General features: G+C 42.2%; 1 protein-coding gene across 2 annotated transcripts in view; it reads right to left on the bottom strand.

Annotated features, from left to right (window-relative positions):
• SPSB4 (splA/ryanodine receptor domain and SOCS box containing 4) overlaps window positions 1–15334 on the bottom strand; it is a 326063-nt gene that overhangs the window by 299746 nt on the left and 10983 nt on the right. The gene's annotated exons all lie outside the window — the stretch shown is intronic.

Below are 15334 nucleotides of genomic sequence, written 5' to 3'. Positions count from 1 at the left end.
GTAGGCATGAACACCTGTCCAAAGCGGGTGTAAAAAGTTACCAAATCCGAATGGTAGCGCTTCAGTATATCACAAATAACTACACAAGATGAAAGGCAAAGGGGAAATCAGACCCTGAAAAGTCAAAGCAGCATTTTTCAAAATGGAAACCCATCAACAGAAAAGATTTGCACATTTCAGACTGAGCTGTCCTTCACCTCGCTCTCCAACACACTTCCATATACAGCGAACAAGTGGACCAGGTGCAATCATTTACATTTCAAGAAAAATGATCTCCTGATTGAAAAATGAACCCACAAGAGAAAGTATATTTAAGCCCTCGGGAGACCCCTCCATTTTATCTTCAGCTGGCTCAAGAGATAGCCTCTCCACCCCCAAAGGATACCTGAAAGAAACAGGAACAAAGGACAATAAACACAGGTGTGTGAGTGATAGCTGGACCCAGACTAAAAGAAGGCTAGTCTGTAAAAGAGGCTTATTGGAACATCTCTGATCTGTAATCATTTTCTTACTGTATCAGAGGGGTAGCAGTGTTAGTCTGGATCTGTAAAAGAGGCAAAGAGTCCTGTGGCACCTTATAGACTAACAGACGTATTGGAGCATGCGCTTTTGTGGGTGAATACCCACTTCGTTGGATGTGCCACAGGACTCTTTGCCTTTCTTACTGTATTAGGTTTAGACTTGCCTGTTTTATTTTATTTTGCTTGGTAATTCACTTTGTTCTGTCTATTACTTGGAACCATTTAAATCCTACTTTTTGTATTTAATAAAATCACTTTTTACTTAATTAATTAACCCAGAGTATGTATTAATACGTGGCCAGGGAGGGGGGAGGGCAAACAGCTGTGCACATAAGAATGGCCATACTGGGTCAGACCAAAGGTTCCATTGAACCCAGTATCCTGTCCACCAACAGTGGCCAATGCCAGGTGTCCCAGAGGGAGTGAACCTAACAGGTAATGATCAAGTGATCTCTCTCCTGCCATCCATCTCCACCCTCTGACAAACAGAGGCTAGGGGCACCATTCCTTACCCATCCTGGCAAATAACCATTAATGGACTTAACCTCCATGAATTTATCTAGTTCCGTTTTAAACTAGTTCTCTGTCATAGTCCTCAGGCAAGGAGTTCCACAGGTTGACTGTGTGCTGAGTGAAGAAGAACTTCCTTTTATTTGTTTTAAACCTGCTGCCCATTAATTTGGTGGCCCCTAGTTCTTATATTTTAGGAACTAGTAAATAACTTTTCCTTGTTCACTTTCTCCATACCACTCAGGATTTTATATACCTCTATCATATCCCCCCTTAGTCTCCTCTTTTCCAAGCTGAAAAGTCCTAGCCTCTTTAATATCTCCTCATATGGGACCTTTTCCAAACCCCTAATCATATTAGTTGCCCTTTTCTGAACCTTTTCTAATGCCAGCATATCTTTTTTGAAATGAGGGGACCACATCTGTACGCAGTATTCAAGATGTGGGTGTACCATGGATTTATATAAGGGCAATAAAATATTCTCCGTCTTATTCTCTATCCCTTTTTTAATGATTCCGAACATTCCGTTTGCTTTTTTGACTGCCGCTGCACACTGCTTGGATGTCTTCAGAGAACTATTCACAATGACTCCAAGATCTTTCTCCCAATTAGCTGTAGCTAAATTAGCCCCCCCCCCCCTCATTATGTTGTATGTATAGTTGGGGTTGTTTTTTCCAATGTGCATTACTTTACATTTATCCACATTAAATTTCATTTGCCATTTTGTTGCCCAATCACTTAGTTTTGTGAGATCTTTTTGACGTTCTTCACAGTCTGCCTTGATCTTAACTATCTTGAGCCGTTTAGTATCATCACCTCACTGTTTACCCCTTTCTCCAGATCATTTATGAATCAGCTGAATAGGATTGGTCCTAGGACTGACCCTTGGGGAACACCACTAGTTACCTCTGTCCAGTCTGAAAATTTACCATTTATTTCTACCCTTTGTTCCCTGTCTTATAACCAGTTCTCAGTCCATGAAAGGATCTTCCCTTTTAATCCATGACAACTTAATTTACATAAGAGCCTTTGGTGAGGGACCTTGTCAAAGGCTTTCTGGAAATCTAAGTATACTATGTCCACTGGATCCCCTTATCCACATGTTTGTTGACCCCCTCAAAGAACTCTAAGGGTATGTCTACACTACGAAATTAGGTCTTTTTTTAGAAATCGTTTTTATATATTCGAGTGTGTGTGTCCCCACAGAAAATGCTCTAAGTGCATTAAGTGCATTAATTCGGCGGAGTGCTTCCACAATACCGAGGCAAGCGTCGACTTCTGGAGCGTTGCACTGTGGGTAGCTATCCCACAGTTCCCGCAGTCTCCACTGCCCATTGGAATTCTGGGTTGAGATCCCAGTGCCTGATGGGGCTAAAACATTGTTGCGGGTGGTTCTGGGTACATATCGTCAGGCCCCCGTTCCCTCCCTCCCTTCGTGAAAGCAACAGCAGACAATCATTTCGCACCTTTTTTCTTGAGTTACCTGTGCAGACGCCATACCACGGCAAGCATGGAGCCTGCTCAGGTAACCATCACTGTATGTCTCCTGGGTGCTGGCAGACGTGGTACTGCATTGCTACACAGCAGCAGCAACCCTTTGCCTTGTGGCAGCAGACGGTGCAGTAGGATTGGTAGCCGTCATCGTCATGTCCGAGGTGCTCCTGGCCACATTGGCCAGGAGCGCCTGGGCAGACATGGGTGCAGGGACTACATTAGAAGTGACTTGACCAGGTCATTCTCTTTAGTCCTGCAGTCAGTCCTATTGAACCATCTTATGGTGAGCAGGCAGCCCTCGCAGTTGAGAAGCGAGTGGTGATAGCCCTATGGAAGCTTGCAGCGCCAGACAGCTTCCGGTCAGTTGGGAATCAATTTGGAGTGGGCAAATCTACTGTGGGGGCTGCTGTGATGCAAGTAGCCCACGCAATCAAAGATCTGCTGATATCAAGGGTAGTGACCCTGGGAAATGTGCAGGTCATAGCGGATGGCTTTGCTGCAATGGGATTCCCTAACTGTGGTGGGGCCATAGATGGAACCCATATCCCTATCTTGGCACCCGAGCACCAAGCCGGCGAGTACATAAACCGCAAGGGGTACTTTTCAATAGTGCTGCAAGCTCTGGTGGATCACATGGGACGTTTCACCAACATCAACGTGGGATGGCCGGGAAAGGTACATGACACTCGCATCTTCAGGAACTCTGGTCTGTTTCAAAAGCTGCAGGAAGGGACTTTATTCCCAGACCAGAAAATAACTGTTGGGGATGTTGAAATGCCTATATGTATCCTTGGAGACCCAGCCTACCCCTTAATGCCATGGCTCATGAAGCCGTACACAGGCAGCCTGGACATTAGTCAGGAACTGTTCAACTACAGGCTGAGCAAGTGCAGAATGGTGGTAGAATGTGCATTTGGACGTTTAAAGGCGCGCTGGCGCAGTTTACTGACTCGCTTAGACCTCAGCGAAACCAATATTCCCACTGTTATTACTGCTTGCTGTGCGCTCCACAATCTCTGTGAGAGTAAGGGGGAGACGTTTATGGCGGGGTGGGAGGTTGAGGCAAATCGCCTGGCTGCTGGTTACGCGCAGCCAGACACCAGGGCAGTTAGAAGAGCACAGGAGGGCGCGGTACGCATCAGAGAAGCTTTGAAAACCAGTTGCATGACTGGACAGGCTACGGTGTGAAAGTTCTGTTTGTTTCTCCTTGATGAAACCCCCCGCCCCTTGGTTCACTCTACTTCCCTGTAAGCTAACCACCCTCCCCTCCTCCCTTCGATCACCGCTTGCAGAGGCAATTAAGTCATTGTTGCTTCACATTCATGCATTCTTTATTCATTTATCACACAAGTAGAGGGATGACTACCAAGGTAGCCCAGGAGGGGTGGCGGAGGAGGGAAGGAAAATGCCACACAGCACTTTACAATTTTACAACTTTAAAATTTATTGAATGCCAGCCTTCTTTTTTTTGGGCAATCCTCTGTGGTGGAGTGGCTGGTTGGCCGGAGGCCCCCCCCACCGCGTTCTTGGGCGTCTGGGTGTGGAGGCTATGGAACTCGGGGAGGAGGGCGATTGGTTACACAGGGGCTGTAGTGGCAGTTTGTGCTCCAGCTGCCTTTGCTGCAGCTCAACCATACACTGGAGCATACTGGTTTGATCCTCCAGCAGCCTCAGCATTGAATCCTGCCTCCTCTCATCACGCTGCCGCCACATTTGAGCTTCAGCCCTGTCTTCAGCCCGCCACTTACTCTCTTCAGCCCGCCACCTCTCCTCCCGGTCATTTTGTGCTTTCCTGCACTCTGACATTATTTGCCTCCATGCATTCGTCTGTGCTCTGTCAGTGTGGGAGGACAGCATGAGCTCAGAGAACATTTAATCATGAGTGCGTTTTTTTTTTTCTTTCTAATCTTCACTAGCCTCTGGGAAGGAGAAGATCCTGTGATCATGGAAACACATGCAGCTGCTGGAGAAAAAAAAAGGGACAGCGGTATTTAAAAAGACACATTTTATAAAACAGTGGCTACACTCTTTCAGGGTAAACCTTGCTGTTAACATTACATACATAGCACATGTGCTTTCGTTACAAGGTCGCATTTTGCCTCCCACAACTGCGTGGCTACCCCCTCAACCTCCCCCCTCCCCGTGGCTAACAGCGGGGAACATTTCTGTTCAGCCACAGGCAAACAGCCCAGCAGGAACGGGCACCTCTGAGTGTCCCCTGAAGAAAAGCACCCTATTTCAACCAGGTGACCTTGAATGATATCTCGCTCTCCTGAGGATAACACAGAGAGATAAAGAACAGATGTTGTTTGAACGCCAGCAAACATACACTGCAATGCTTTGTTGTATGATTCCCGAGTACGTGTTACTGGCCTGGAGTGGTAAAGTGTCCTACCATGGAGGACGCAATAAGGCTGCCCTCCCCAGAAACCTTTTGCAAAGGCTTTGGGAGTACATCCAGGAGAACCGCGAATGCCAGGGCAAATTAATCCATTCACATGCTTGCTTTTAAACCATGTATAGTATTTTAAAAGGTACACTCACTGGAGGTCTCTTCTCCGCCTGCCGGGTCCAGGAGGCAGCCTTGGGTGGGTTCGGGGGGTACTGGCTCCAGGTCCAGGGTGAGAAACAGTTCCTGGCTGTCGGGAAAACCAGTTTCTCTGCTTGCTTGCTGTGAGCTATCTACAAACTCATCGTCATCATCGTCATCATCTTCTTCGTCCCCAAAACCTGCTTCCGTGTTGCCTCCATCTCCATTGAAGGAGTCAGACAACACGGCTGGGGTAGTGGTGGCTGAACCCCCTAAAATGGCATGCAGCTCATCATAGAAGCGGCATGTTTGGGGCTCTGACCCGGAGCGGCCGTTCGCCTCTCTGGTTTTCTGGTAGGCTTGCCTCAGCTCCTTAAGTTTCACCCGGCACTGCTTCGGGTCCCTGTTATGGCCTCTGTCCTTCATGCCCTGGGAGATTTTGACAAAGGTTTTGGCATTTCGAAAACTGGAACGGAGTTCTGATAGCACAGATTCCTCTCCCCAAACAGCGATCAGATCCCGTACCTCCTGTTCAGTCCATGCTGGAGATCTTTTGCGATTCTGGGACTCCATCATGGTCACCTCTGCTGATGAGCTCTGCATGGTCACCTGCAGCTTGCCATGCTGGCCAAACAGGAAATGAGATTCAAAAGTTCGTGGTTCTTTTCCTGTCTACCTGGCCAGTGCATCTGAGTTAAGAGTGCTGTCCAGAGCGGTCACAATGGAGCATTCTGGGATAGCTCCCGGAGGCCAATACCGTCAAATTGTGTCCACAGTACCCCAAATTCGACCCGGCAAGGCCGATTTAAGCGCTAATCCACTTGTCAGGGGTGGAGTAAGGAAATCGATTTTAAGAGCTCTTTAAGTCAAAAAAAAGGGCTTCATCATGTGGACGGGTGCAGGTTTACATCGATTTAACGCTGCTAAATTCGACCTAAAGTCCTAGTGTAGACCAGGGGCTAATAGATTAGTTAGCCAAGATCTCCCTTTACAGAAACCATGTTGACTTTTGCGCAACAATTTATGTTCTTCTATGCGTCTGACAATTTTATTCTTTACTATTGTTTCAACTAATTTGCCCAGTACGGACGTTAGACTTACCGGTCTGTAATTGCCAGGATCACCTCTAGAGCCCTTCTTAAATATTGGTGTTACATTAGCTATCTTTCAGTCATTGGGTACAGTAGCTGATTTAAAGGACAGGTTACAAACCATAGTTAATAGTTCTGCAATTTCACATTTGAGTTCTTTCAGAACTCTTGGGTGAATACCATCTGGTCCTGGTGATTTGTTACTGTTAAGTTTCTCAATTAATTCCAAAACCTCCTGCACATCTCTCTATCAGTGTTATAGAGGGCGAACAATTTATGAGTTTACCTTGTATAAGCTTTATACAGGGTAAAACGGATTTATTTGGGGTTTCGGCCCCATTGGGAGCTGGGTATCTGAGTGTTGGAGACAGGAACACTTCTTAAGCTGTTTTCAGTTAAGGAAAACGGACTTAAAGGTAGTCTCAGCACATCAGTTGGCAGTTCCCAAGGGGTTTTCTGTGATACAACCAGTCACACTTGGCCTCCATAACTTCCTGTGACAATGAGTTCTAAAGTCTAATGGAGCATTGTGTGAAAAAATTATTTCCTGTTTCAAATTTCCTGTTCTATTTCTTTGAATCTTGTCTTGTTCTTTTGTTTTGAGAAAGGGAGAAGAGACGCTCCCAATCTACCTTCACTAGCCCATTAATTGTTTTTATATACTTCTATAATGTTCCTCTTTATTTAAGTCCTTCCCAAGGTGGACAATCCCAATTTTTAAGAGAGAGTATCAGCAAGACTTAAGTGGTGCATAGGGCATGTGCTGAGCCCCTGAATTGAGGGAATTTCACCCTTGAAAGGTGAAATGGTGCTGGAGTTTGTTTGTGCCCAGATCCTCCTTCGCGTTATAGTAAGAGAGAGAACTCCCATTGCCTTCAAAGGGACCAGCCAGCAATAGCCAGTCATGATAGCTAGCCACAGTTTATCTCCTTTTTTAAGACTTACATTTCAAATATGCAGCATAATTTCTACTCCAACACAGCCTTGCAAATAGCCCAATGTGTTTGATCAGAGTGGGAAGCATGCACAGATCATCAGCTTCTCATTTGTTTTGACTAATTTTAAGCAATCATTCCCTTATTCTGACAATGTTAAGGACAAATCATTCCTTCCTATGGGAAGAAAGGAGGACTCCCACTGCATTCTCTCCTAAGAGCAGGGGGCTTCCTGGTCATGCAGAGAAGGCAGGCCATGACACGGTGAAATTCCATAAAGTCTGAGGACTCCAGGATGGAGCCAATGTATTTTTATTTACACTACTTTTAAGGGTGGGATTTTCAAAGGCACTCACAGTGTTGGCCTAACTCTATTCCCATGTTTCAGAGTAGCAGCCATGTTAGTCTGTATTCGCAAAGAGAAAAGGAGTACTTGTGGCACCTTAGAGACTAACCAATTTATTTGAGCATAAGCTTTCTGAGCTACAGCTCACTTCATCAGATGCATCCGATGAAGTGAGCTGTAGCTCAGGAAAGCTTATGCTCAAATAAATTGGTTAGTCTCTAAGGTGCCACAAGTACTCCTTTTCTCTATTCCCATGGAAATCATCAGGAGTTTTAACATTGTGGGAACAGAGTTAGGCCAATTTGGAGTACATCTGAAAATCCCATCCTAAAATGTACAGACAGAAAAGTGCCTCATGCTATGGATGGCTTCATTTAAACTGTGGGACTGTTTCATTTTAAGGATATGCTGACTTGAAGAAAACATTCTGGATTTAAAATAAACCTATTCGTTTCATCCCTCCCTCCTAGGGTGACCAGACAGCAAATGTGAAAAATTGAGACAGCGGGTGGGAGGGGGAGGGAGTGTAATAGGAGCCTATATAAGAAAAGGACCTAAAAATCAGGACTGTTCCTGTAAAGTCAGGACATCTGGTCACCCTACTCCCTCCTCTATTTTTCAAAATTTTGTAAGTTAAGTATCTTTTTATAGTGCTCTGAGAGTACAGTCATTTGTACTGCAATATACTTCCCCTCGTTTGCAGTTCCATTAGGATAGGAGCACTAGCGTTCACTTTGTAGTCTTATAATTCAGTGGTTCTCAACCAGGGGTACATGTACCCCTGAGGGTACTCAGAGGTCTTCCGGGGGTACATCAACTCATCTACTTATTTGCCTAGATTTACAGCAGGCTACATAAAAAGCACTAGCGAGATTAGTAAAAACTAAAATTTCATACAATGACTTGTTTATACTGCTCTATATATATACTGAAATACAAGTACAATATTTATATTCCAATTGATTTATTTTGTAATTATATGGAAAAAATGAGAAAGTCAGCAATTTTTCAATACTAGTGTGCTATGTACTTTTCTATTTTTATGTCTGATTTTGTAAGCAAATAGTTTTTAAGTGATGTGAAACTTGGGGGTATACAAGACAAATCAGATTCCTGAAACAGGTACAGTAATCTAGAAAGGCTGAGAGCCTCTGTTATAATTCATATTCAGAACTGTTTATGATGCAATACCATTAATGGTATCCTTCAGAGTTCATGGGTTAAATCCTGGCCTCATGGAAGCCAAAGCAAATTTTGTTGTTGGTTTCCACGGGTCCAGGATTTCACTCTATATCTGTATACCTCAGCCAGTTAGATTGCTTGACTAGTTAAACATAGTGCTCCCTCATTGTTTGCACCTATTTAAGAGAGGGCTATGGCAGTGCTGTGGCACATCCTTCTATAACTAGGGATTCTTTCCATTGCTGGAGAAAAGGAAAAAATAAAAGTCTTCCCCAATTGCGCTTATTACGACAGTTGCTGTTGGGATCATTTGTGAATCACGGAGTTTCTAAAATAGTAGATGTTCCTCAATAGCATTTTAACTGAGATTACAGAGGTACATACAGAAGCGAACATAAAAGACAACTTTCAAATTATCAAACAGTCGCAGTTCCCATTTCAAAGCAGGTGAAAAAAGTATTGAACAGAGCATTAATTCATATCTAAAGCTTTTTAATGTGTGAGGTGTTGTTGCTGGGGTTTTTTGTTGTTGTCTTTGCAAATTCTTGGGTGTCTGCCAGATCTTGTTAAAATGAGGCTGCTACATGCAGTAGTAATAATGCGTTGTTTGTCATGACTTGAGCTGGGGGGAAGAATATTTTTAAAAAATAAAATATGAATTTAAAGTAAATCTCAGAACATCCATAAGTGCTTCATACATGTTATGTGCTCAATGATGTTTTCAATCATATTAAATGAAACATTCTCACGGTAACTAAGAGAACTATTCATCTTCACCTCAGTCCTTTTGATCTCACCCGAGCTGTTCATACAACAATCACACAAGTGTAAATCAAGAGCCTACTAGATTTATAAATATGTAACAGGAAAACCAGAAAGAGAGAAGCAGAATCAAGTCTGTCCCAAAAGAAAGAGAGTTTATTTTTGGTTATGGACTTTCTGAATCAGCGTATGTAGAACAACAGAGCTAAAATCTACTTAAAGGCTGGAGAAATCTTTTACAATAAGTCAATTATGTATAATTCCAGACAGTTTTAATATACAGTACTGAAAGTCCCCAAAAGATGAAAGAAAAATACAGACATTATTGAATTAGTCTGAAAAACTTGACAGTGAAGCACAATTGGTCTGGTTTTGAGAAATGGCCTCCATTTTTGTAGGTGTAATTTTGTGAGCATAATCAGTCACAAATGTAAATTATGGACCTAATTCAATGCCCGTGGAAATCAAAAGAAAGCCTCCCATTGACTTTAATTGTCTTTGGATCAGTACCCATGAACATGTAAGACTGCTTTGCAAAAAAATAGCTTGCAGTGAAAATGCTATTGTTTGCACCTGCAATTAATGACAGATACAATTTACACCCTCATTAGCAGAGGCAGGATTGAGGTCTTTCTAAAAATCGGGCCCAATATCTTCTGAAGGTCAAGCTTCATTACCATAATGTTTTTCAGAAATGTGGAAGACACTCCAAGTTTTTAAACTATTGATCTACAAAGATGTGTCATTAAGGGTTCATACTCATTGTGCCACCTACTCCTGATCCATATGACCACAGCCCTATCCCTAACTTAAATGGACTTCAACAGAATGAGGAGATGGTTTCTTGTTTTGTTTTGTGCCTTTTAAGTCATCATGATGATATAACAGAGGTCTTGGATGCACCAATTATATAGGCCATATGATACAAAGTTTATGAGAAACCCAGAAGGACTATCACATGAAAATGAATAAAAGAGATCCAACTAGCATCTGAGTGTAGTTCGGTTTCTTGTCCCATCTGGCTTGAAACACAAAGGCACCTTGATTTTCCTGGTAAGTGGAAACAGGAGTTTATCTTATATGTGAAATCAAATATACACATTTCAGTTTTGTTCAGCTGAAAGCAGAGGAAACTGGGATAATATGATGTTCAGAGATGAGCAATTTACCTTTGGAAAAACCACTTTCAGTAACAAACTCTGTGACAAGATACCAAAGGGATCTTTTCCTTCCCAAAAGGAAGGTAATGAAAAGAGTCCTCTCATGGTGTTGGAGAAATCTTGCTGATTTGTATTTCATCTCTGAACACAGAAAGTAAACTAATTCTTCTAAAATGGCCTGACAGCACTTTCCATCATGAAAACTCTTATCCCAGACTTTATTTACTTGGAAATTCTCTCCTTGCCAAAACATACCATATGCTCAAGTCATGGTACAGAAGGAACATACACAACTATAGTAAGAGAAAAATATTTGTATGTTGCTGCAGAGGATGTAGAGATTAGGGACAGGGTTGATGGATAATGAACAGTAATATACAAAAAAAATCCATTTTGTCTTTTTTAAAATGTTCCTCTGAACAGATTTTTTAATAAGGACATTAATACTTTGGGGCCAGATTATCCTGACCCCTTGTAGATGAGAGGACATCACAGGTCTTCCTACGTTGCCTCCCACCCTGGTGCACCCCACAGAAGTGCCTGAGACAACTGCAGACTGCAGTCTACATTTTTCAGAAGTGTCTATGAGACACCTGAAAAGTGCTGAAACAGGCCCTCAGAAAAATCAGGCCTTGTGTAGGACTCCAAGATGTCAAATACAGCCAAGGCATAGACATTTCAGGGGTCTGAAAAGCAGCACGGACAACTAAGTACAGTCATGGCAATTTCAATCTGTTGCTAGTTGCGAAAGCAGAGTGAGGCGCTACAGTTTATTCATGGCAAAGGAGGACTCAGATGACAGACTGTGGAAAGGGTAGACTAGCACAAACCCTTCCAACAGACAGGAGGGATGTGAGGAGAGGACAAATGTTTCTTCTTCATTCTCTCAGTTGGAAGGCTAGGGGAGTTTCAAATGTATTAGACATCTCTTAGCCAATGGCTTAAGATGGAACCTCATAGCAGGGTCTAAGAATTGTAGCATCCTTGCCACCAACTGGTGGGATGGAGTGTGGCTCCTCCCCACAGGTCACAACTTTCCTAACAGTCTCTGTCTAGTAGGTAAAATTTTAAAATTGCAAAATTTTACAGTTATATGAGAACATTCAATGCATTCAAAGTGCACCTCAAGGTACCAGAAATTCATCCTTATAGTGCTTTTCTTCCTAACTGCTCCACATGTCAGCTGAACATATGCAAGGTATTTTCCCTGTCAGAAATCCTAACTAAAGCCTGTTTTGGCTTCACTCTCCCACTAACTCTCCATAAACAAGGACAAAAGGTGAAAGACACAAATGATTCCCAAAGGGTACTTGGCCTCAATGTTCATACCTATCTGATAAATCCAGTCCAGGCTTAAATATCTTAAGACAAATAGTGGATTGGTCTCTTTCCAGTGTTCGGTCATATCCAGCTAGGGGTAAATGAACTGCTTAAGGGCCCAATTCTGCAATCCTTTTTCTGGGTGAAAAGTGCATACTCCCCAAACACACCTATTGAAATCAATGGGCTAGACACTGTTTTGCTCCAGCTGCATACATGGACCAGGTCTCCAGAGAATATTCCTGGTGTAAGAATGTTTCCTGGGTGATGAAGAACAGCTGGAGTTGCTCTGTGCCACCATTTCTCAAAATACCCGGTTTAGGGGGCTTGTCAGGGGAAGGAAGGGGCAGAGGAAGGAACAGGGTAGCATAACCAGAGTGCACTATGCTCCAGCTATTCTTGTCGGCCACAAAAGCCCGAAGGGGCCACTGCAGATGAGCATATTTTAGAGCAGCCCAAAAACTGCTCTAAATTATGCAAGACCCTAATCAGACCCCAGACAGCTTTAAAATAAGGGAAGGCACAAAATGACTTTAAATTTGGATTTTCCAATTGCTGAGTCATCACATTAACACACCTACTGCAGGCTCCAAAGATATCTGTAAATCAATGTATGAAATTATCTCTGTTTCTACACATCTTTGGCACCAGATTTACAGAGTACACATTTTCAATTCTGCATAAGTGACATAGGAGCCTGAGTCCCATTTTCAAAAAGTAATTTCAGCACTTAGATCCAAATCACATTGATTTCATGAATCACTTAAGCACTTTTGAAAATGTTACCTATAAAACCTTCAGTTTTGCATGATTTATCCCTACGTAACCTCCGCTGAAAGAATCCCCAATTTCCTTCCTTGGTTTGGTCTATAGACTTTTTGAAAGTGATCTCCCTGGGAGCTGCTTGTGAGATGATTGATACTTGAGGACTGAAAGCACAATTTAAAAACGCCAGCCACCTGCAAATTAGCAATAGTTTAATTCCCTTCAGAGTAATGAATCTAAGTAACTAAAAATATGGATACACTGGAAAATCCAGGCGTAAATATTTGATTACTATAGCAGCTTATGTGAGAGGAAAGAGATCACCAAGTAACTATATAACATATATGAAAATCTGATTGTTTATCTTATTCTCCCAGCTGAATTGCTAAAATGATGCATTGTATGTCAGGCTGGAGATAAAATGGCAAGAGTAGGAGAGATTTTAAATTTCGAGCAGCCCCTTTTTTTCTGAACCCAAATGGTATTGTGAAGCAGTGATGAGAGGTCAGGAACTCTGCTGGAGAGCAGGTGCCAACGTTTCCCTCTCTATTTCAGTCGGTGACATGGAGTATTCTCGTGCAGTGACAACTTGTAATTGAGCTGCCAAATAATAGAGAAAAGAAATCAGGTAAGGTTAATTCCCCTATTTAATAGTGATCTTTGTACTATTTCCATCAAAAATTGGGCACACTTCCCAGCCCAAATTAAGACCATTTCAGAGGTTTTATTTACTTTTTTTTTTAAATGCAATCATGAAATAAGAATGGGAAGCATCTCAAAAGGATAAGTCAGTCAGGGGAATGGCATTTCCTCTGTCAATCCAAAGAAAAGCTGCTTTTCGAAAAGAGATAAGAAAAAGAGCAGAGAGTAAATAGCAAAGGAGAAAATGGTAGAAAAGTGGACTGAACAAGTCAGATGGATAAAGATACAGAAATGCAACAAGATTTAGAGAAAGACATACATAGCATTTTTAGTTTGTTTATGCTACAGGATTATTACTGTATTTGACTTCACTGGGACTAAAGAGCATGGCAGAAATCTGCTCGAGGCCGCGAATGTGCATTTTGGACTCCATTTTCATATGGTGAGCTCCAACACCACTCCAACTGAAGTCAGTAGAGCTGCAATTGACAACCAGGCCCTTGGGATTTAAGGAGAAGGGGTTTGAATGAGAAAGGGTAAAGCTGTGCAGAGTGTGATCTATGAAATGTGTATTGGGCTACCACATCTCTCCCAAAAATATGTTGGTTCTTTTAAAAAAATATACTTTGTAATGCCTTGCTTAAACTAAAAGGAACAATATGTAGTCATCAGTGTGGGGGGCTACATGGAAGAAACAAGGCCAATAAAAATGGACTAGAACATGATCTATCGATTTTGTTTCTTTTTCTTTTCCATCCTTGTTTCATCCTGCTAAGTGATTATTTTTAACTGTTAGCGATGACAAGTGACGTTTTAACTGTTAGTGATGACTGTTAGTGATGACAAGCAGAGCTACTACTGTGGACAAGATGCCCAGTTTAAATATATGATGCTAGAATTGAATGCAATTAGTGAATGCTTGTCATGCCAGCATACCTTAAAGCACATAAACCAGTATTTTTCTAACCACTATACCTTCAAATGACTAGTGATGTGTCTCAGTGCTAAAGGCAGGGTTCCTGCAACAACACAGCAGGGTTACTATCCCCATCAATTCTGACATATGCTCTTTCAGTCAAAGAAAACCCTTGCATTTTCCCCCAGAAGTTCAATGCCATCTGATCACATCAAATCATAAAAAGGGTCCAGTGTTATCAGCAAAAATAGAGCTGTAAAATTTGCGGTAAAAACACTTTTATTCCCTATAATGCAGTCAAATTTTACCATTTGTAAGGGAGATCTATTAATATTTCGTGCTATGTAATTTCCAAAGTGCAGGTTTTATTTTTCTAAAAATTTTTCCATCCTCTCTTTCTTAGTTAACTTTGAATTTTGTTTGAATGATAAGTTAATTAAGGCTACTGTAAATAAATATACTATAATAGTACAAATTCACTAGGAGGTAATCCCCCTGCACTGCACAACTGGCTCTACTTCAGAGACCCCCAGAAAATTTCCCAGTAGGGTCTTTATGTTTAAATCTTTCATCTGTGAGTGAAGGTTGGAGACCCATTTCTGTAGCTCTTACTCACAGTGGGCCAAATTGTCAGACCTTCCTCATATTGCTTAGTATCTTACTTGCGGGGGAGGAGAATCCAGTAGGCCTAAACTTCCCAAGTAGGCCTAAAACTTTGGTCAAGCTAACTGTGTGTGTAAAAGCATAAGTAGAGGCTGAAGAAAATTCCATTGTGGGGTAATTGCAACAGAAGAGCTTAGGAAATGTAACCTAACCGCAAAGAACAACCTGTCAATAACAGGAAAAGCTTGTTTTGCTATATCCCAAATAAGGAAAACTACTGTTGGAGCCTGTGTTATATGCCAAATAAGGAAAAATGCTGTTAAAGGAAGTGTGCTTAACAAATTGTGGTTTTCAGCTATATAAACTCCTGTATTTTCTGCTTACGCCGAGCAGCTATGGCTCTCCCTGTATACGTATACTTGAGTAAAGTTCCTCAGGCGTTTCTGATTTCAGACACAATGCACGGTTAATTTTCTACCACATACTATACACATAACCCCCACTGAATTCCATAGGCCTGTTTGTGGAGTAAAATGCTACTAAGACCTTGATCCTGC

Source organism: Caretta caretta, chromosome 9 (assembly GCF_965140235.1).
Source record: "Caretta caretta isolate rCarCar2 chromosome 9, rCarCar1.hap1, whole genome shotgun sequence".
NCBI lineage: Eukaryota > Metazoa > Chordata > Testudines > Cheloniidae > Caretta > Caretta caretta.
Note: the sequence above shows the minus strand (reverse complement) of the source record. Positions and strands in the feature narration are given on the sequence as shown.